The sequence below is a fragment of the Podarcis melisellensis genome (assembly GCF_964234715.1).
Source record: "Podarcis melisellensis genome assembly, chromosome: 1".
Lineage (NCBI taxonomy): Eukaryota > Metazoa > Chordata > Lepidosauria > Squamata > Lacertidae > Podarcis > Podarcis melisellensis.
This window is the reverse complement of record NC_138528.1, coordinates 56,200,865-56,224,874: the sequence shown is the minus strand read 5'-3', so window position 1 is coordinate 56,224,874 and position 24,010 is coordinate 56,200,865.

Genomic DNA, 24,010 nt, shown 5'->3' with positions numbered 1-24,010 from the left:
CTAGGCCAACTCTGTTCTCAAGGGATTGTTCTGCCCTGTGCTTAAGTAATTGCAGTTAAGATACCAGATAGGGCCTTCTGGTCAGAAAGCTGTGATCAAAACATTTGTGCTGGTATCTCTGCTAAACTGCTGGAGTAAACTTTCGGTACTGCATAGAGACTTTAAGTCAGTGCTAAGAAATACTCTCCACATTCATAAGGTTCCAGGTTGAGTCTTCAGTATACAATTGCACCTCCAACAAAAGAGGTGGGTCTTGAGACAAATCCAGTCTAAAATTGCCTGTACCACTGCTAGTCAGATGTCTCTAGGAAGCCTAGGCCCAACCAACATCTGTTATTTTTCCTCAGCATCTGGTAGTCAGCAGACACATATTTTCATGGATTTTTCCCATGACCTTCTAAAGCTATCTAAACCAATACATAAAGTGACAGTGAATTCATAAGATTCTTTTCATTATGGTTTACATTTACATTATTGTTTATAACTGGCACAAAAATACCTCAAAGCTACCTATCAACCGTTGTAAAACAAGATACATACAAGAAAATAAAACGTTTCTTAAGGAGTCTATTCAACAACAAGAATAAAAGGGATGAATCCTACTCCATCCCATTAATTTATGAATTATACACTTCTGTGAGTAATGTATTTTCATTTGTCTATCCTAAATTTTCTGCCAATCAAAATAATTGAGAGAGCCCTTCCTCCTGGTTTTAGTATTATGAAGGTATAATTCTGGCAGGGTTGTGAGCAAAGTGTCCTCTAGTGGTCCCCATCCTCTGTCTGTGGGCCCTGATGAACTCCAAGTGGTGCCAGATTGTTAGGTGTAGCTGTCATTGTAATTTTCCCTCAGTGCCTCAGATGTAGCACTATTCAAAAGCAGTGGTAGCCAACATGGTTTTCCCTGGATACTGTCAAATTCCAAGCCCCATCAACCCCAGCCAAAATAGCCACTGGCCAGGACTTGTAGTTGAACTTTGAAATTGAACAATATCTGGCTGCTCCTGCTTTAGGGCATTGTGAGAAACTGAAATGGCAGATAGAATAGGACTGGTTCCCCCCCCCCCCATTTTGTTTTGTTTTGCATGCCTCCAAGGCAGTCCCAGCCAGGATACTGGGCTCTGGGCAACCCACTAATGTAATGTACTGAAGCTGGTCCTGATTTATCTATCATCGATCTATGGATCTATGGATCTATCTATATCTCCATCTGTCTATCTATTTCTGTTCTAATGTGTATATTTGGAAATTTATGTATCTATTCTCTATGCATTTGTTCACCACTTAAAATATCATAACCAAATTTTGCATATGGTTCCTGAAATCCAGGAGCAGATTTTCATCTATGTTTAGATAAAATTGGGCACCACTGTGACTCAAGATGATGGACTGGACCTCTGAAAGCTTCATTGACTTCAATCAAATTTTGGGTAATATGTTCTGAGATCAAGGAGAAGGTTTTCACTGTGTTTGGATACAATTGGACACTATTTCGAATCAAGATGGCAGCCTGAACGTTTCAAAACCTCACTGATTTTGTTGGTTTCTTAGAATTCCCAAGCTACACTGAGCAGTAGGCTACTAGTAATTTTATAAATCTTTGTCAGTACTGTCTCCCTGCTCCCACTCCCAAAAAACATTAATGTCAGGCAGGTTTTTTAGACACCTTCTGAAAATTCCAAACATGTAATTTAATTACCTATGCATGTTTTTAATTTTTGTTGCTTCTATCTGTAGATTTTATTAATTAAGCAGTCCATAGATTTTGTTAAACAAATAAAAAACAAAACAACTGCTTAAATATATGATTGCCAGCCTGTCAAAGGTACAGGGTTCATTAACTGGTTGCTTTCATGTTAATGTACAAACCATGAGTGGTTTCCTGGAATGTTCATTGTTTTTAAAATGTATTATCTTCAAAGTATACTCACCGCTTATTTTGAAAATAGCAACAAACTCAGTGTCAGCATAGAAGAGTCAGTGAGCAGGCTCTTCATCATAATTCTCTCATTCAGCTGCAGCCTGCTGAGTTGATCAGGATCAGTGGTGAAAAACAAGAACTAAGGTATTGGAAAAGAATCTGACAGTTTCAGAGTCAGAACGGTTTCAGAGAGAGACAGAACTAAATGTGGTTAAAAAAGTAAAGTACCTAGGGGTAAACATAACAGCAAAAAATCTGAGTCTATTTAAGGATAATTACGAAAAATGTTGGTCAGAAATCAAGAGAGACTTAGACAGTTGGACTAAATTGAAACTTTCTTTGTTAGGCCGAATTGCTGCGATCAAGATGAATGTATTGCCAAAAATGTTGTTTCTATTTCAAACACTACAGATTGTGGACAAGACGGAGTGCTTCCGGAAGTGGCAGAGAGATATTTCTAAGTTTGTCTGGCAGGGTAAAAAGCCCAGAATTAAGTTTAAGATATTAACTGATGCGAAAGATAGAGGGGGCTTTGCCCTGCCGGACTTAAAGTTGTATTATGAGGCCGCAGCTTTCTGCTGGCTAAAAGATTGGCTACTTCTGGAAGACACTGATGTATTGGATTTGGAAGGGTTTAACAATGCGTTTGGATGGCATGCATACTTATGGTATGACAAGGTTAAGATCAATAAGGCCTTTAAGAACCATATTGTCAGAAAAGCAGTGTTTAATGTCTGGACAAAATATAAAGACTTATTGGAAAACAAAACTCCAAGGTGGCTCTCACCTATGGAAGCTAAGGCCCGGAAAAGACCCAATATGGAGGCCTACTGGCCAAAGTATTGGGAAATATTAGAAAAAGATGGAGACAATTGGAAATTGCAGAGTTTGGAGAAAATAAAGGATAAAGTGCGAGACTGGTTACATTACGCTCAGATTAAAGAAGTTTTTAAAAATGACAAGAAGTTAGGGTTCCAGGTGGAGAAATCGAAATTGGAAACAGAACTGTTAGAACCAAAGACTAAAATACTATCTAGAATGTATAACTTGCTGCTAAAATGGAATACTCAAGATGAAATGGTTAAATCAGCTATGATAAGATGGGCGCAGGACATTGGGCATAACATCATGTTTGAGGACTGGGAAAGGTTGTGGACTACTGGGATGAACTTTACTGCATGTAATGCTTTGAAAGAAAATATAATGAAAATGATTTATAGATGGTACATAACCAAAGTCAAACTTGCAAAGATATACCCCCTGTCTGATAACAAATGTTGGAAATGTAAAGAATGTGAAGGAACATTCTTTCACCTCTGGTGGACATGCCCTAAAGTGAAGGCCTTCTGGGAAATGATATATAATGAACTGAAAAAGGTATTTAAGTATACCTTCACTAAGAAACCAGAGGCCTTCCTTCTGGGTATTGTCGGCCAAGGGGTGGCAAAGAAGGACCGAACATTTTTTATGTACGCAACAACAGCAGCAAGGATACTTCTCGCGAAGAACTGGAAAATCCAAGATCTACCCACACTGGAAGAATGGCAGATGCAACTGATAGACTATATGGAACTGGCCGAGATGACTGGCAGAATCCGAGACCTGGGAGAGGAGAGGACGGAAGAAGACTGGAAGAAATTCAAGATTTATCTACAAAAACATTGTAATTTGGTTGAATGTTAAGTAGGTTGCTAAATCAGAAATAATTGAGCACCACTAAACTAGATAGAATTAGGAAGATAAGTGAGATTGAGAAAGTACAGTAAAAACCTTTTGGAGAACTATTAGATTATAAACTAAGTTTGTGGGACACAAAAATGCAAACAAGATGATAAATTGCTGATAAAAACTTTTAATGATGAAAATGGGAGCGGGAGACGTGAGGAAGTCCAAAGAAGTTGTGAAAATATGTTATGATATATATTGTATTGTGAATTATTTATGCATTTATATGGAAAACCTTAATAAATATTTTTTTTAAAAAAAAGAAAAACAAGAACTGAGTAAGTACAGTGGTACCTTGGGTTACATACACTTCAGGTTACATACGCTTCAGGTTACAGACTCTGCTAACCCGGAAATAGTGCTTCAGGTTAAGAACTTTGCTTCAGGATGAGAACAGAAATTGTGCAGTGGTGGCACGGCAGCAGCAGGAGGCCCCATTAGCTAAAGTGGTGCTTCAGGTTAAGAAGAGTTTCAGGTTAAGTATGGACCTCTGGAACGAATTACCGTATGTACTTAACCCGAGGTATCACTGTACCTTGTGGTCAGCAAAAAGGTACAAAGGTACTCTGACCCTGCATAGTGGTCCTCATACACTATTTTTTATCCTACTTACTTCTAAATGCCTCAGGGAGGCCTATTTAATATCTGTTCTAGCAGCTTGTAGATAAATGGACACCAACTCATTTGAACTGGTATCTTTGAAATGGAAAATACTACGGGAAGAAATGGGTAAAAAGAAGGTATTATAGATATCCTTCCCAAAGAACTATTATATCCCAAAGAACTATTATAGAGGGAAATGTTTTGTGGTTTGGCCATATCTCTCATATGAAATCCATTTCTTATATAATCCTAATAATTTAAACACACTTCTATTTCCTTTATCAGACCAATGTAATAGAAAGAAAGGTGTGCATTGACAGGCACTGTGTGTTATCTCCCAGACCTAAAACACTTGATCCATATGCTGTACATATATATAGGGAATTTTATATTTTCTGCTAAATTTGACAAGAACCCTGTAAAAAAGTATGTGAAACCTCTAAGCTATTCAGTGGCTCTTCTTTGCATGCAAATTACCACTAGCTGCTGCAGTAGTCAGAAAGTCATGAAGAAATACTGTAAAAAGGGCTTTATAATTTTAAAGTGGAGTAGATATATGCACTTCTGTAACCCAAGAAAACCTTATTAAAGATGATAGTACAGTGGTACCTCGGTTCTTGAACGTAATCCGTTCCGGAAGACTATTTGACTTCCAAAACCTTCAACAACCAAGGCGCAAAGGGCTGGCTGCAAGTTCAATTGAGAAAACTGAAAAACATGCAGCGGAAGCCGTTCGATTTCCGATGAGTGTTCAAAAACTGAAACACACACTTCCAGGTTTTCGGCATTCGAAAACAGAAACATTTGGCTTCCGAGACGCTCAAAAACTGAGGTACTACTGAACCCAGCACAACAGTGAATGCAGTCAGAAGGTCAGGTCCCATTGAAAGTCCTTTTCTCTCCTTCTCTTAGCAAAGCTGCCCACCTCTTCTGACCAGCTTGTCCATAGGTTGTCTTGCAAGTCTAAGATTCTAAAGGACCCCATTCACACCAACACGTGACACTTATTTTCTCCGTATCTTACATATTTGTGTACTTGACCAAACCCACACAACTCATGGACCACTAAGACAGACAAAGTGCTTTAGACATGTCTTGTGGCCTAGCAGGTTTCTCGTTGCTTCTGTAATCTTAGAAAGCAACGAACAGTCACTGAACCCCTGATGAATCACCAAACAACTGCTAATAAACTCCAATTCAGTGCAGACCTGCTTTAGGCAGCTTCTTCATAGCAGACTTTGAACATTCTTGTTCCTTTCACTATATCAGACCCTCCAAGTGTCCCTATTTTCCAGGGACATTCCTAATTTAGAGAAGCCATCCTGGTTTCTGTGTTGGGTTTTCTTAATATTGATGTGGTCAATGGTGCTACCCAGAGGTGTGTGTTTGTAATTATAACCTGCATGGCAGCACATCTGTGAGCTCTTGACAATTCAACACACCTGTAGTATCTTAACAATTTAACTAATTAGCAGGGAGGGGAGTTTACCTGCTGCACCAAATGCAGCGATGTGATAGGGTAATTGATTATTTTGAAAACTGTATTCAAGTTGACCAAATGCTTTGTACGGTACTGGATGATGTAGAGTTGCAGCTGTTTGATTATTATTTAAAATCGGCCTCGGTCCAGTATACCTGAAGGAGCGTCTCCACCCCCATCATTCTGCCCGGACGCTGAGGTCCAGCGCTGAGGGCCTTCTGGTGGTTCCCTCATTGCGAGAAGCAAAGCTACAGGGAACCAGGCAGAGGGCCTTCTCGGTAGTGGCGCCCACCCTGTGGAACGCCCTTCCAGCAGATGTCAAAGCAATAAACAACTACCTGACATTCAGAAGACATCTTAAGGCAGCCCTGTTCAGGGAAGTTTTTAACGTGTGATTTTACTGTATTTTTGGTTTTTATGGAAGCCGCCCAGAGTGGCTGGGGAAGCCCAGCCAGATGGGCGGGGTATAAATAATAAATTATTATTATTATTATTATTAAAAATAAAGATAAGCAAAGATTGCGAGCAAGTTTTTACTTCATCGCCCCAGTCGCTGGGCAAAGTCGGTTGGCGAAGAAAGTCCAACATTCTGATCGGATTCCGGAATGTCCCACATTTCATTAGGATGTCCCTATTTTCACTGGAGAAATGTTGGAGGGTATGGTATCCAACCCTGGAGCCGTCTGAAGGCAGTCCTGTATAGGGAAGAGTTTTTTTAATATTTAATGTTTTATTGTGTTTTTTATATATGTTGGAAGCTGCCCATAGTGACTGGGGCAACCTAGTAAGATGTGTGGGTTATAAATAGTAAAATTATCATTATGGAATGGAATGTCCCTATTTTCATCAGCGAAATGTTGGAGGGTATGCTATATTTTTTCCTCATTGAAGCATGGTCTGAAACTGTGCATAATCAGTGCTGACTTTTTTATTTAGATAGGTTGCTTCTGTAATGTAACTTTCAAAGTGTTGGATAGGACACTTCTGTTTATTCACTTAAATTGCTATGATGTGTTTATCTGAATGTCTGTCTAAAATTCCCATGCAGCACAATGCTATGCTTCTTTCCTTAGAAGCAAGCCCCTAGATAAGCATGCATCCAATTATAGCCCTAAACTTCACAGGAATGCTGCTTATTAGCTTGTTCTCCCTTTGCTTCTACTTGTGCATGATGACAAGTGCATGTTTGTATGCATCATATATCATCGCCTAACACTTTCGATTTTTCACTGCACCTATAAATTGGGCAGCAATTTATGAGTCCATTCCATCTAATGCATTGTGAATGGTAAAAGCATTTGGGGCATAGCATAAGGAGTTCTGTATGACTGGAGCCTTGCTGGAGACTGTGATCAGCATCAGCTACATATTCAGGGTGTTATCCATTATTAGTGTTACGTATGATAAAAGGTAAAGGGACCCCTGACCATTAGGTCCAATCGTGACTGACTCTGGGGTTGCAGCGCTCATCTCACTTTATTGGCCGAGGGAGCCGGCGTACAGCTTCCGGGTCATGTGGCCAGCATGACTAAGCCGCTTCTGGTAAACCAGAGCAGCGCATGGAAACGCCGTTCCTATTTATCTACTGCCGGAGCGGTTCCTATTTATCTACTTGCACTTTGACATGCTTTGGAACTGCTAGGTTGGCAGGAGCAGGGACCGAGCAACGGGAGCTCACCCCGTTGCGGAGATTCGAACCGCCGACCTTCTTATCGGCAAGTCCTAGGCTCTGTGGTTTAACCCACAGCGCCACCCGTGTCCCTCGTTACGTAGGATAGAACCAATGAAATACCAAAAGCAGTTTGAAACAACAACATCACATTTACAGCTACTGTTGAATAGGCTGAAATGAATACAATAAAACAACTGTCTGCTTTCCAAACATCTCCTTTTAAAGGTTGTTGGGTGGTTGTTTTTTTGCTAGCTTCTGGAAGGCTGTGAAGAAGAGGTGTGTGTGCCTCCTTTCAAAGGGATTTTTGGAGCATTAGCATAGCAACAGAACAAACCTTTCTCCTGGTGACAAGCAAGCATATTTCAGAGGACAGAGAGGAGGAGCTTTGAAGATGATCTCAATCAGGGGTTGACTTTGGTAATCTTCCATAATATGGCGCCCTGTGCGAGGCCAAAATTTGTCCCCCCCATGGATCTTTCCATTTATGAATCTTCTCAGTTTTGTGTGCCTTTGTCTTTGTACCCTGGGTGGGGGAAGCACCCACACTGCCCTAAATCTGAAACTGATCTCAGTACATGGGCAGGTTTGGGGGAAGAAGGTAGTCCTCTAGATAACCTGGTCCAGAATGATTTGGGGGTTTGAAGATAATCACAACCAATTTGAATTGTGCCTAGAAGTAAATAGGGACGTGGGTGGCGCTGTAGGTTAAACCACAGAGCCTAGGACTTGCTGATCAGAAGGTCGGCAGTTCAAATCCCCGCGACGGGGTGAGCTCCCGTTGCTCGGTCCCTGCTCCTGCCAACCTAGCAGTTCGAAAGCATGTCAAAGTGCAAGTAGATAAATAGGTACCACTCTGGCGGGAAGGTAAACAGCGTTTCCGTGCTCTGCTCTGGTTCGCCAGAAGCGGCTTAGTCATGCTAGCCACATGACCCAGAAGCTGTACGCTGGCTCCCTCGGCCAATAAAGCGAGATGAGCGCCGCAACCCCAGAGTCGGTCACGACTGGACCTAATGGTCAGGGGTCCCTTTACCTTTACCTTTACCTAGAAGTAAATGGGAAGTTAGTGCAGCTGCTATAGTAAGGAATCCCCATGCTCCCTATATGCGGACTCTGTTAACATTCTGGCTTCTGCAGCTTTTGTATCAACGGTAGCTTCTGAGTATTCTTCAAAGGCAGTTCTCTATAGAGCACGTGGCAATGATCCAGGTATGATGTAACTAAGGAATGCAATACCATGTCCAGATCTGCATTCTCTGGGAATGGGTGTAGTTGGAGAACCACTCTAAGCTGGGCAAAGAAACTGCTGGCCACAACAGTCATCTGGGCTTCTAGGATGAAGGCCAGGTCCAGGAAACAATTAAGTCTCTCTTAGGTACAGGAGAGATGTGATGTTAATTGCATGAATGCAAACTAATGTGCACCTTTTCAAAAAATGTAAACAGCAGCTGAAGGGGGGGGGGTTAGTATTTGTCTGGGAGCACAGGAGATCAGGGGGGAGGAGTTTAACTCTTTACCCCTTACCATAGTCCCAATGAAAACTGGTCCTCTGAAGCTGCTATTTGCATCAGAACAGCTTCCCTCCCTGGTGGGTGGGTAGATGTATCAGGACCACAGCAAGGGGAGAAGAGTTAAACTTTCCTTCCCCACCAGTTTCAGTTCTGATGCTGCTTAGAGCCCCAGAGGCTATTTATATTTATGTATTTCTTTCATTAATTTCCTGTACTGCTTTACTTTTCTTTTGGGGTAGGGGGAGATCTCTAAGCAGTGTACAACCTATCTTAAAACAAATAAAGATTGAAAATGAAAGACAGAAGACAATAAAGACCCACATTTTAAAAATGCATGTATTTTTTTACATTAAAAAGTGTGTTAATTGCATTCACTGAGGCTGAGTCTACACAATCCATTTAAAGCACACCCATCCCCCAAAAGGGGAAAAAATAATCCTGGGAACTAGAGTTTGTTAAGGGTGCTAGGAACTGTAACTCTGTTAGAGATAAATCACAGTTCCTAGTATTCTTGTAGTGGAGGGATATGCCCTAGGTGTGCTTTAAACAGATGGCGTGTATGCAGACTCAGTTAAAGTTACATCTAGTTTAGCTCTCATGGTGGCTCTGTGTTAACTTAGAGGAATTATTGATCATTTGCTCATTAGAAAAGCAGCAACTGAACTGCCTTGCTGTGCGATTCTTCTGCTAGTTAGGAGCTTTCTTGTGCTTTCCAGAAGAAAGGATGCATTTGCTAATGGACATCTCCTACACACTTGACGTGCTCCAAAGTCATGTGTAGATTCTTCGTTCCCCGTTTGCCTTTTTTTTGTACCAGTAATTTATTTTCTGTGCCAATTATTCTCTTTTGCTGAGACAGCTAAGCTGAGCGTCTCTCTGTCTGTATGAATGTTTGCAATCCTCCTGAGATATACCGTGTCAAGCTACAGCACTAGCATTATGTAACACAGTGAGGAGTGCAGCACACCCACGCTTTTAAAATACCACAAGGTGAATCTTAATTGCATATTTATTGAGAAATAATACAAAGTGTTGCTGTCTGGTCTTGGACCATAATGAAGATTGATTGATTGATTGATTGATTGACTGAATGAAAATTGTTTTTCAGCAGTCATATTCCACACATTCATGAGAAATTTGTGTAGCATTATTTTGTTGTGTCTCATAACCATTTGAAACATTGGATGGACACATGTGATGTAAAAAAAAGAATGCACCTTAAAGACACTTATTTATTTATTTAGAAGAAGAAGAAGACGATGAGTTTGGATTTGATTTCCCGCTTTATCACTACCCTAAGGAGTCTCAAAGCAGCTAAAAATCTCCTTTCCCTTCCTCCCCCACAACAAACACTCTGTGAGGAAGTGTGACTAGTCCAAGGTCACCCAGCAGCTGCATGTGGAGGAGGGGGATGCAATGCCGGTTCACCAGATTACGAGTCCACCACTCTTAACCACTACACCACACTGGTTTTCTTACCTGTCCTTTTCCGTAAAAAATTGGGGTTTGCATGCACACATGTTCCAATGCTCTGACTCATTGGTGTGTTCAGGTAAATGCCTGAACACATCTTTGATGTTACACTCATCAAGTGATGAACATGTGTTGCTTTTTTAATATTTATAGTTTTCATGCATGAGGATAGCAACAACAGTAAACAGAAACAAAAAACTAAAAGTCTGAAATATAAAATCAGTCTATAGCCACAAAATCATTATGGGGGTGATTCAAATAATATGGTATCTCTCACATATACTGTACATTTTATCTAGATCTTACATTGTGGTTCATATTGTCCATAACTGAATAAATCACCCAGCCACAACTTTTTACCACTTCTGGTAGTGTCTTGTATTCTCCAGTGCCCATTGTATATTGAATGAAGTCCCACCACACATCACAAAAATGCTTGTGGCTGTGCTTTTAGTTGTATCAAATGTGTGGAGAAAGTATTTTTTCTGATATTGCTAAATACCATATGTTTCCATACCAAGTCTTCAAAGACACATTATCCAGGGTTTTAGGTGATAAACATGTGTGTGTTTGAATTAGAAGATGCCTAATATGGACACAACCTGGTTGGTGCAGCCCAAAACTCTCCTTATAGTCATAAAGGCATAGTTAATTTACAGTCAAAATGAGGTCTGGCTTTCGGTGTGAGGAAAGAGAAGAGCCCCCTACTAGAAACATTAATAAAATATGTGATGGAATGAATACACCCTTTGTCACAATTAGTATTTTAGCACTGTGGCTTGCTGGTCATTGCCATGGCACTTACTATATCAATACTATGTAGTAGAACAGTGTTTCCCAACCTTTTTTGGGCAAAGGCACACTTGTTTCATGAAAAAAATCTTGAGGCACACCACCATTAGAAAATGTTTAAAAAATTAACTCTGTGCCTATATTGACTATATATAAAGTAACTCTCTTTAATAGGAATCAAATAAACACAAAGAAAGTATTTTATAATTACTTTATTATTAAATAGTAAGTAAACAGAAATATGAAAAATTATAAAATACTTTATTCAGTGCGCAACCTGGGCCTGTTTGGCTGAACACAAAGCTGATATTCTGGCTGGAATCGAAGAAAGACACACACGTAGCTCTTCGTCAACAGCTCTCAGTCTCTCTCTGTATTTAGTTTTATAGCAATCATGCTTGAAAAGCTCAACTCACAGAGATATGTAGTGGAAAATGGGAGCAATGTCAAAATAGCTTTGTTTGCCAGAAGGGGGAACTCCTTGGCAGTTTCCAACCAAAAACTGTCCAAAGGTAGATCAGCAAATCTTAGCTTGAAACCACGATTTTGGTTAGGTGCTTGTAAAACTAGCTTGTAAAAAAGGCTTAGGTGCTTGTAAAACTAAATTCCTCCAAACTTTTGACAGCACCGAATCTCAAACTTGGAAAAGGCAAGAACAGCAGAGCCAATCAGAGAGCAGTTGGCAAGGCTGTCATGACTTCAGAGGAACTCTTGTACTGTCTTCCAGAGTAGAACTGCCGGATTCACTTCTTGGTGCACAAAACACGCACGCAGCAGGAATGCTATTTCTACTTCTCCAACCTCCTTGCCACCTTTTGATTTAAAAGAGCAGCAACACTTGGCTGAGAGAAGACAACTTTCAGCTTTGATTTCTGCTTGCTCACTCACTTCCTCCTGCCCCCCTGCTCCAAATGCTGTCTGCCAAAAGTCACTCGCCACCCAAATCTCTCCATGCTCCTGAATGCACTCAGCCCTTCATTTCTAGGGAGGAAAAAAACTAAATAATAATAATTTATTATTTGTACCCCACCCATCTGGCTCGGTTTCCCCGGCCACTCTGGGCGGCTTGCAACAAAACACTAAAATACAATAACCTATTAAACATGAAAAGCTTCCCTAAGCAGGGCTGCCTTCAGATGTCTTCTAAAAGTTTGGTAGTTATTTTTCTCTTTGACATCTGGTGGGAAGGCCGCCTGCGAGGTCTTGCCCTTGCACCCTGCGCAAGACCCACCTCGCCACCTATGAACAACCACGAAACACCCCCGACTAAGTGCAAGGTGCATTTATTTTCCTCGGTGCCGCCAAGACATTCCCGGAGAGAAACTGGCGCCGTAACGACAGCAGCCCCTTTTCGCTCCCACCTCTTGGGAAAATCTAAATTTGACTCCTGCCGCCCCCAAACAACCGAGAAGCGGCATGGGCTCGAGTTCGCGTGAGAAGAAGAAACACTCTGCACGTGCCCAGAGGCACTCCGCTTTTCTTTCTGAGCCCGCCGCGATGCACTCTGTACATGCTCGCGGGCGCGCCTGCCTGTCTTTCCAGCCCCCGCAGGGCCCCCCCAGCTCACCTGAGGCCCCGCCGCGCTTCTGCTGCCTGTGGTGGTCGCTCTTGTAGAAGCCGAGCGTCTCGGCGGCGCGCTGCTGCTGCCCGGGGCCGGGCGATGGCGGGCTGGAGGCGGGCGGCGCGGACCGAGCCGGGGATGGCTGAGGGGAGCGGCACTCGCCGCCCGTGAAGCTGCTCCGCCGCTGCTGCCCGGAGCCCGGCTGGAGCAGGGAGAGCTCCGGGGGGCCGCCGCCACCACCACCGCCGCCCCCCCGCTGCCCCGCCTCTCGCCGCCCGACTCGCCCGCCTCCCTCCCACGGCACACCAGCCAACGTCTCGCGGCACACTACTGTGCCGCGGAACACCGGTTGGGAAACACTGTAGTAGAAGAGCATCCTTATAGACATGTTTCTGCAGCAACTTTTGTTATTCCAGAAAGGGATTATAAATGCAAATTTTAGGGTGTGTGACTGGGATGAAAAAAATGAGGAATCTGCCAAAGTAAACGACTGAGGAATTCATCTATCAGCGTTCTCAGAAAAGGAGTCAGATGTAGACCACTTCTAAGTATAGCGAAAAAGTGTAAATTTGGAAGCTAAATATTTCTTAAGTTACTTTTCCATCTCCTTTCCAAGGATCCATTCACTGTTTTCACCAAACATACACTTGCAGAATACAGGCAGTTTATACACTCAGAAAACAGTACTTGCATGTTTTTTCCCCATCGCACATAAAGCTTTGCCCTCTTAAGGTCCCAATCCTGCAGAATATGCTTCAGCTGTAGCTGGATTGCCACAAAAGCTTCCCATATATTCAGCATATGTTTTGCGGCAAGAGAGTCCATTTTTGTCATGGTGGCAAAAGCTTCACCAGCTGAATTTTCACATGTGCAGTTATTGAAGAAACAGGAGCCATGAAGGGGTGCAGGGAGTGGACAGTGCTTTCTCTATTAGCTGTGCACCTCTTACTCTAGGATAAATTGGGTAGGCTTGAATGGAGTTGGCCTTAGGGACAGTGTTAAAAAGGTGCTCCTTACTCCACAATTCCATCAGATCCAGGATTTCTGGGCCAGGAAGTTCTCATCATGGTTTTGAGGAAATCAGTGTTGAACTGAGTCTGGGAGATCTGGGTTAAAATTTATGTCCTTCGATTTACAGATTGGGTGAGTTTGGGCCAGTCACTGTATTTCATAGTGCAGTTACCTCACAGTGCAGATAAAGGAGGGAGCCATGCAGATTATCCTGACCTTCACAGTAAGAATTGTCTTACTCGGCTCCAACAGAACGTTTTTCAGCAACACACAACATACACACAAAATTCCCTTAACTGTTTCAAATAAACACCCCGTGTTTGGTTCCCCTGCAATTCACATGTGTGAAGTAAGACCAGCAAGAATGCTCATTTAATTGCAAATTTCTCTATTTTGCTTTGTGTTTCGCTTGACAACATATGAAAGACTCAAGATTAACCTCTGTGAAAATGCCCCATGCCTCTCTGCAAGCACTAGCCCTCTGTGTGCCAGTAGATAGCGTCTGCTTGCCATCCTGGGGCTCACACCGGACCCAGTGGAAACATCTTCCGCCATGATCAATGCTGAATAGCTGCTTCTTGGACCTGGGAGAAGAAAGGATGGAAGAAGACTGGAAGAAATTCAAGATTTATTTACAAAAATATTATGATTTATCGGAATGTTAAAAAAGATGCTTAGTTATAAATAATTGGCCATCACTAAAATAGATTAGGAACTGATGACAAGAGAGATTAAGAAAAACAAATTTGCAGGAGAACAATTTTATTGTAATTAAATAAGCGGTTTTAAAATTTGGAAATAAGATGATAATTTGCTGGACAAAATTTATTAATGATGCAAATGGGAGTGGGAGGCGTGAGGAAGTTCAAAGAGGATATGAAATTTTGTTAAACAAAGTAATATTGTTTATTGTTATTGGATGTTTTCTTTTCTTTTCTGTAAAAACCTTAATAAATATTTATTAAAAAAAAAATACATAGGGGGGGAAAAAATGAATAGCTGCTTCTTGGACCTTCCATGTCTTCAGACACCAGGAACGTAGCAAGCTGCCTTATAACAGGTCAGACTGCTGGTTCATCGAGCCAAATATTGACATCTTTGTTTGCAGTGGTTCTCTAGAATTCAGTCTTTCACTCACCTACTACCCCCTCCTTTTAATTGAAGAAAAACAGTGTTTTTTCTAATGGGGAGATTATGAAGTTGAAGTCATTATGACAGCCCTCCATAGCCTTGCCTCCAAGGAGAGTACAAACATGCAGGCAGCTGTCTTAACTGATTATATCCATAAACTCAGTGGCCCTTACTTCTGACTTCCATAGGTTCAAGTTGCAAAACAAAATCAGCATTAACGAAAGATCTAGAAAGCTGAAGTGCAACCCCTTAGGCTTTAATTAGAAATGCAAACAATTTTGCAAAGATGTGTTATCATTTAAATTGCTTGCATGAAATCGGAGTCTGCTTGATTATTGTCTTCATTCTCCAAATTTGTCGCAAATCAACTTGAAAGCCTCATTATCCCCTCATTCACACGTCAGGGCAGGGAGAATCCATCAGTCGTTGTTCTTCTTCTTAAAAAAAAGTCCTGGAGCTGTGCTCCCCTCACCTATACCATGGGAGAAGCCAAGGATTTTTACCATGACACCTTCCTCATGCAAAGCTTGTAGACCAGATGTGGAGAATCTCTGGACCGCCACCTATTGCTGAGTTATAGCCCTATCAGGCCAAGCATGAGCAACAAGTAGGGATGATGGGACATGTAGTGTAGCAACAGCTGCAAGGTCAAATTTTCCTCCATACCAGTTGTAGACAATCAAGAAGCTATATTTTTGTCCTCATCCTCTGATGTACACCAATAAAACCAAAATGCTCAGGCCCAAGGTGGCTCTGGGAAGGAACCAGCCTCCATATCTGCTCTCGCAGCCAAAGTGTTTCTCCTACAGGCTGGTCTCAGCTTTCATGGATAATTCTTAGTCATAAACTCTTATTTTTGCAAGTGATGTTTCTTGGTTTGAGACGTTATATTGATTCAAAATGGTCACCACCACAGCCAGTGCTTTAGTTTTTTAAAAGCAAGGGTTCATGTGCATTTAAGTGAAGTCATTAATTACTAATGTATTTCACCCCAACCTGCCCCCCTTTGAGTCGCTCTTTATTATACTCCTACGTCGGCACTCCTCTATTTACAGACAAACTGAGTAAAACACACCTAGCCATGTTGTGAAATTTTATTGTTTCGTTTTTTGGCTAGAACTTTTGTAGGTGTAGACAGGCATTTTTATTTTTGTAGCATGAGAGGCATATCCAAAGTCATTGTAACCTGACGGCTGATCCACATAATAGCGCTTTGACCCAAGAAAATATTACAGCACAAATTGTGGCATTTGAGATAAGTAACACCCCAAAGGGATTGGAATTTTACTGAATGGCTTAAAATGCACCCATTGTGGAGGCAAATTTATAGTAATCCTTTGGTATTTCTTTGTGGATAGTGACTTATCTAGGAGGAGCGTGACCCGGTTGCTGCAGCACAGTCTTAAATTACTCAGGATTTTGAGGTACTGACTAATAAAAAGCTTTCACTCATATAAATTACATTTGGGGCTTGGCAACCAAACAATCCTCCAGATTTTCCCTAGCTCTTCCCAGATCATAATTATGCAAATCTTTTACAGGAAACTAGTCATAGTTATGACAGTGTTCATGCAAACTACCAGATTTCTCCCTCATTATAAAATCTTAAAAAGTTCATGTCTCTGCCCAGCAACTAATTTTAATCAAGATAGAGGAAGAGGGTCTCCTGGTTGTGTCAGGCCAGACCTCTGCCCCCATTTTCTCAGAGTAAGTTCTTAGCTACCACTCTGTTGGTGCCTCCCTTTTGCCTTAGCTGAATTTGACCCTCAGAGCTTTAAATGTGGATCCCTAGGTTTCAGCTGTGTTCCATATTTCCATAATTCATGATTATGCAAATATTTTACAGGTATCTATAGTCAATCCTCGTGAATGTGTCCGTGCGCAAAGTACATGGTGTGCCACCATTGCATAAGGCACTGAAGGTATGGAGCAACAATATACTTTTTAGCGCAATTTATTTTTCTCATCCTCTTCCGGCCAAAGTAACCGAGGTTGAAATCCTATTTGCCAGCGGTTGGGAACTTTTTCAGCCTTTGGGCCACATCCCTCACTGGGGAAGTTTTCGGGGGTAGTTTTAGACATGCAAAGGTGGGTAGAACAACAGATGCAACAAGTTTGGTGTAGCCCTGAGCTAAGGAGGTAAGTAACTAGGAAAGGTTTTTTTATGTTAAATGTTTTATTATATTTTTATATGTGTATGATGGAAGCTGCCCAGAGTACCTGAGGCAACCCAGTCAGATGGGCAGGGTATAAATAATAAAATTGCTGTTGTCGTTGTTGAATAGGACATCCCTACTTTCATCAGAGAAATGTTGGAGGGTATGTAGGCTCCATGCCAGCCTCACAAAGGTCAAAGGTTTCTCCTCACACACTCCAGCCCATCTCTGCATTACCCATCCAGGCAAACAAGAAGCATTTCACAGGTCAACCATACAATCCAGACAGAGAGAAGCATTTGAACTGGGCAAAGAGTAGGCCTGGTGAGGGGTGTGCCCTAGAGAAAGTGGGTGCACCTGGGAATGGGGCATGGCCCAGTGAGAGTGTCAAGGGCCAGAAACCTGGAGGGCCATGTTCAGCCCTGGGTCTCAGGTTCCCCACCCCTGCTATATACAGTTACCTGAGATTGAGTCCCCTGAACATCAGTGCATTGCATTCAGTGTTGCATGCACAGAAGACAAATTTGGGTAAAGCATCTTTCCCTCCCACCCTCTGTTCATATATTTCAAAAGGGTTGGGGGAGTGTCTTCCAAATGTCGTCATCTGGGAGGTCAAGGTTCTTCCACTCATTTTCAGGTGAATCTTCTACTGCAGTACTGGTCAACACAGCCAATGAATGGTAGTCCCCCATTACCATCTAGAAAAGTTTTTTTTTTGGGGGGGGGATATGGGGACGAAAAGGCCAAGGGACAGATTAGTTGCACAAGCTGCCTTCTATTTGTGCAATGTTGGATGCAGCCCAATGGTACTAACACCTGAGTACAGATATGTTGGATCAATATGACTTGTACAATGGAATGCAAGGGTTTGCTAACATCTGCAACTGCAACATAATGGCGCCTTCTTCCTTCTCCTTCCCTACTATCACAGTATCACCCTCAGAGGATCCTGTGCTGGAAAACTACTCATGTAAATCTGAGGATCTCAAGGACTATACTGGCACATTCTTTGTTGATCTGCTACCTATAAGAAAGTTAATTGAAAATGTTGATACTATAGACTAGTGCTTAAATATCCCCTAGTTTATGATTTATAATACATTCAATGAACATAGTGTGCATTCTTGTTTCTGGTGGCCACTTATACAGGAAAAACAAGTAAATGTTTTTGAAACTGCGAAACGTGTGTGTGTGTGATTGAGAGGAGAAGAAGAAGAAGAAGAAGAAGAAGAAGAAGAAGAAGAAGAAGAAGAAGAAGAGGAAGAGGAGGAGGAGGAGGAGGAGGAGGAGTTTGGATTTGATATCCTGCTTTATCACTACCCAAAGGAGTCTCAAAGCGGCTAACATTCTCCTTTCCCTTCGTTCCCCACAACAAACACTCTGTGAGGTGAGTGGGGCTGAGACACTTCAGAGAAGTGTGACTGGCCCAAGGTCACCCAGCAGCTGCATGTGGAGGAGCGGGGATGCGAACCCAGTTCACCAGATTACGAGTACACCGCTCTTAACCACTACACCATGCTGGCTCCTAGAGAGAGAGTGAGAATTCATTAATTTGAAAGGTGTCATTCTGAAGCAGATAGGAAAGGAAGAGTTTGTTACATAAGAACTTGTATAAGACACTAACAGTGCACTTCTGTGTAACTGTGCTCAGAGGTAAGTCTCTTTAAGCACAATGAGATTTACTCCCAGATGTGTATAGAAGGGCGACTAACATGTGACCTATGGGCCATATCTTCATCCTCCTAAGGTTTATAGCAGCTCTCCCGTAGATGACCCCAAAGTATGTGCAGCATTTTAAATTAGTCACTGTGATGACATGATGCCAAAAGATATTTGTGTCTCCCCAAAAGTGTCAAATGGCTATTTTTTAAAAAAAGAAAAAGATTCTACCTGAGTTTAAGAATGGATAATGAATGTTAAAAATGATTTAAAATATTAAAATGATTTAAAATATATGAAATACATAAAGCTGATGAGAAGGCCTTTTGGAAAGTGATCTTGAGAATTGCCCTTGACACCATACCTGCTTTTACACTTTGGCCAGTCCCACTTTGACATACAGCTCACGGAGTCTTGAACATGGATCAAAGCCCCAAAAAGGTTTGCCAATCCCGATGTACAGGATTGCAACTTAATTCTGCCGTTCTTCAAATACTTGAGACTGTGTGGGGATGCTTCCCCCAATACCACTGGGTGCATGGAGAATTAACTCTGTAAAACTGACAGAACTTGTGTTATTGGTATTCACATCATGTATTTCCCATGAACATTGAGGGGTGGGGATATTTGTCCAGAATCTTGACTATAGTTTGGAGAGTGCGGATCAATGATATCTTTGTGCTGGTTTGTGATAACAACTTGAGACAGTGAGCTAGTGAGGACTGCATCTTTGGGCAAAAGAGTAGCATCTTATTTCTTCTACGTGACTTCCTACACTTTTTCTTCTTCAAAGTAAGGGTTGCATAACTAAGGCCTTTATGCAGACATTACTCTTCAAATTGGATGTTAACCTGAGACAGCTTGTAAATTATTATTGAAGGCCTGTCTGAAGATGCAGGTTTTATTTGTTTGTTTAAAGACAAATTAACTGCCTTTCAGGTCACACTGCCCTCAGAAGGCAGCATACAAAATTATGCAGTGAAATTAACACTATATAAAAGCATCAAATTAAAATCGTATTAAATCTTGAAAATGAATTGTAGCCCATTAAGGGCGTATTCATGTAATTTGAATGTGTCAAATTTTATTTTTCTAAAAATCATTGTTCCTAAACAGAATTGTTGATTTCACAATTACACCGAAATTATACTAGTCTTGCATCTTGTTAACATCTGTGAAAATAACATTATATGAGGAGGAAATGCTTTGCAAAAAAATGTGCCTATGAGTCACAATTGCAAACAAACAGGATGTTAGAATAAATTTGCACTCATATGCTGGATTTTCATGAGATGCTTTTTTTTTAAAAAAAATGCAAACTGATGTGGAAACTGAATTTAGGATTGGGAAAAAGAGGAACTGAAGTTAAAAGATTCAGACTCCTTTTAGTGATGCTCTGGCAGTTCTCAGCCAAAGGGAAACACACTCAGATGCTTCTGCTACCAGCTGGAGGACCACGCACTACTAAGAGATTGCACTCCTTACCTCCCAGGAAGGAAACAACAGCTAGAAGGAAAACAGCATGGCCCTATCAGAAAAGGAATAGCTGCAGGAATCTTGGGCTTGTAAGAATCTGCTTTAAAGTGAGCCAGGCCATTGATCAGTCTAGCTGAGTATTGCCTATATCTCCAGAGTTTTAGACAAGGGGACATTCCCATTCTTACCTGGAGATGCTGGGGATTGAATTTAGGGACCTTCTACATGCAAACCAAATGCTCTCCCACTGAATTACAGTTGTCCCCTTCACTGCCAGAAAGAACATTGGACTCTATATACCAGCTGGAACCGCAAAGCTGAAGCGAAGCACACTCTGGCTTCAGCTTCTGGCCAGAGGGCCAGATTGTGTATGTGTACTTAAAGGCAGTTAGTTCCATCTGTCCAGATCAGATGATGTCGTTGAGATTATGTCACTTCAAGAATTAGTATCTGTCTTTGATTCCCTTCCTTTCCTCTCTCCATTCCTTTCCCCCTTTATGTTTACTAGACTGAGTCTTCCAGCATTTTAGAATTTAAAAATTCTTCTAAATTTCTCTACAGGGCTTAGAAAAAAAATTAGGTGCTTAGTAATTAATAATGGTAATTTCTGCATATTTACATAAGGCGTAACTGCTGCTGTGAGATGGAGATCCAATCATATGGAAGTAGTTTCTCATGGGGAGCCAGGCCACGGTGATAATGTATGAATTGGGCATTAGCCCCGCCTGGAGTGCTTATTTTGGCAGAATATGCCGGCATTCCAATGCGCTAGCTCAGCACCTTTCAGCAGTTCAGATGATACGTTTTCGAGGGCACTCTTAGACCGACATCCTAAATCAATGTGGGTAGCTGGGAATAAGATCCTTGAGTTATGTTTACTTTAATCATAAGCCTGCCTCTTCACTTTATAAAGAATATGGTAGATTTATAATTAACAATGTACCACCCTGAATTTTTAAAAGGCCACTAATTCAAGAGTTACACTACCCTTTGCGGTCACCGTTCTTGTTGAGCAGGTTTCTGAAGATTATAAGCTTTACCATTGTGTTGCTCTAATGCCCGAGACATCTGCTTCTAAGGAAGCATCCGAGCTGCAGAACAACAATCCAATTGTGGTTGGCAAAGTCTCTCCGTTTTTGAAGATTGTTCATTAAAAAGTGATGGTGAATGGCTGACAGAAACCAGGGTGGGGGAGAGTCCTTTCTCATTATAGTCTTTCTGCAAAAGATTTGAGACTAGAGCACATGAAAGATTTCATTCAGTTTCTTTTTTAAAAATTTTTTAAAAATCATTTGCCGTTTTACATCAAATTCCAATACCCCATTTATCCAGTTTCTTGGTTTTGATTTGAAGAAACCCCAAACAGCAAAAAAAAGGTTACACAATATATATAGGATTGAAGATTAAGAATTTTATCAGCATTCACACATACACACACCCCTTACTACGCTTCACAAGTTAACTTTAACAGTTGAACGGGGTGGAGCCGCATAGGTTTCAAACTCCCATTGGCCCCAGGCTAATCAGGAATGCCCAGTTATCAGGAATGAGAGGAGTTATAGTCCAGCAAGAGTTGGAGGGTCACTGGTTCCTTACCTCTGCAATAAAATTACTACCTGTTGACCCTTTTCTTGTCAGTGGTACCTCAGCTTAAGAACAGTCCATCTCCAAGGGCCTTCTGGCAGTTCCCTCACTGCGAGAAGTGAAGATACAGGGAACCAGGCAGAGGGCCTTCTCAGTGGCACCTGCCCTGTGGAACTCCCTTTCTTCAGATGTGAAGGAAATAAACAACTGACTTTTAGAAGACATCTGAAGGGAGCCCTGTTTAGGGAAGTTTTTTTAATGTTTGATGTTGTTGGTTTTTTATTATTGTTATTGTGTTCTGTTGGGAGCCGCCTAGTGGCTTGGGAAACCCAGCCAGATAGACAGGGTATAATTAATAAATTTTTATTATAGTCTTTACAGCTGCATTAAATTGATCACATAGTTGCCTATGATTGACGTGCAATCCTTGAGAAGATGAGTGAAAGCAGGTACTTTGAATTATATGAGCAACCGATAAATACTGATGCTTTTGCATTGACTTTGCACTAGTCATTAATGCTAACTTCAGTTACCTTCAACCTGACACACTTTCAAATCATACTAGATAGGAAAGGCACATAAATTTTGAGGCCTTCAGTAAGGTGGTGTCCAAAATTGCTTTTTAAGTATACTCTGAGAACTCAAAAGTGAATCTACTCATAAATACATAAGTGAAGCAAGAATGAAAACGTAAGCTGATTATAACTTTCACTTATCTAGCACCCTGAAACAAAACTCGGAACACTGTTTATTAGGAGTAATAAGACCTGTGGTATGTCTGGTTCATCATATATTTGTGCCTATAGTGTTGAATGGATCTGATCAAATAGTAGGCAAACTTGCCAATTACTTACTGATGACCTGCTACTAAATTCTGGGTGCTTTGCTACAGGAGTGCACAGGATAGGTCTGAAGTGTCTCTATGAGCCTTTTGTGACACCTAAAACCATGATAGGCAGAGACAACTAGCCTAATAGTTTAGCAACACTGACGTTGAAACAGTTGTCCAAACAGGGTGCAGCTAAGACAACCTTCTTGCAATATCCGACAGGCAAAGACAATGTCTTGAGTGTATCATCCACATACAAAACCATTCTCTGGGGGAAAGGCAGAAGGTACTGGGTTCAATCCTAAGCATTTCCATGTAGGACTGGAAGAAACAAAGTCCTAGAAACCTGCTGCCAGTCATTGTAGGCAGTACTGAGCCAGAAGAGGCAATGATACCAAAGTATAATGTGAAACTTCTGCTCCCTTGATGTTTCACCAAATCTAGAAAATTTTCTAGAAGCGCTTCAAGATCTTACTGACTGGTTGTCTGGGACTGTGCTGAGGAGGAATGGTGGGAACCACCCCCTCCCCCTGATCCTGAGTCTTCCCAGGAAAAGGAGGACAGTGTAGATTTGGAACAGCGGTTTGCAGAGAGGCATAGTTCAGAAGGCAGAAACTGGGAAATACTGGATGGGGAACAGTCTCTGGACATCAGTCCTCCATTGCCCTTCCCAAGGTCGAGAAGAGCTCAGAAAGTCTCAGAACAAAAAGCGCAGAGGGTATAAGTTCAGATTTCAAGATGTAGGAGTGACGTAGATTAATAGGGATGGATGGGGTGTGAGCCTTAATTGGGAGCACCGCCATTTCTAGGGAGACATTTTCTTTTGTCTCTCATTGTGATTACTAAAGAATCTAAATGGTAAGATGTTCCTTTTGTTTGATCTTCTTTACTGCCACAGGGAAGGAAGCTGATTCCCCGAATCCTGACACAGGTAGACCTTTAGCTGATGGAAGTGTGGAAATATTCTCTTCCTTGTATCTCCATCCTGCATGAAATATTCAGATGTTACCTGTTTCATGGAAGCTATCTGATACCAATATGTGCCTAATTAAAAAAGGGTATAGTACAGGCATAGACAAACTCGGCTCTCCAGATGTTTTGGGACTACAACTCCCATCATCCCTGACCACTGGTCCTGTTAACTAGGGATGATGGGATTTGTACTCCCAAAACATCTGGAGGGCTGAGTTTGCCTATGCCTGGTGTAGTGCCTTATTTACCACCCCAAACCCAGTGTTTGATTCAGATTTAAGGGCAGCTCTGTAGAGAAGAAGAAGAAGAAGAAGAAGAAGAAGAAGAAGAAGAAGAGTTTGGATTTGATATCCCGCCTTTCACTCCCCTTCAGGAGTCTCAAAGAGGCTAACATTCTCCTTTCCCTTCCTCCCCCACAACAAACACTCTGTGAGGTGAGTGGGGCTGAGAGACTTCA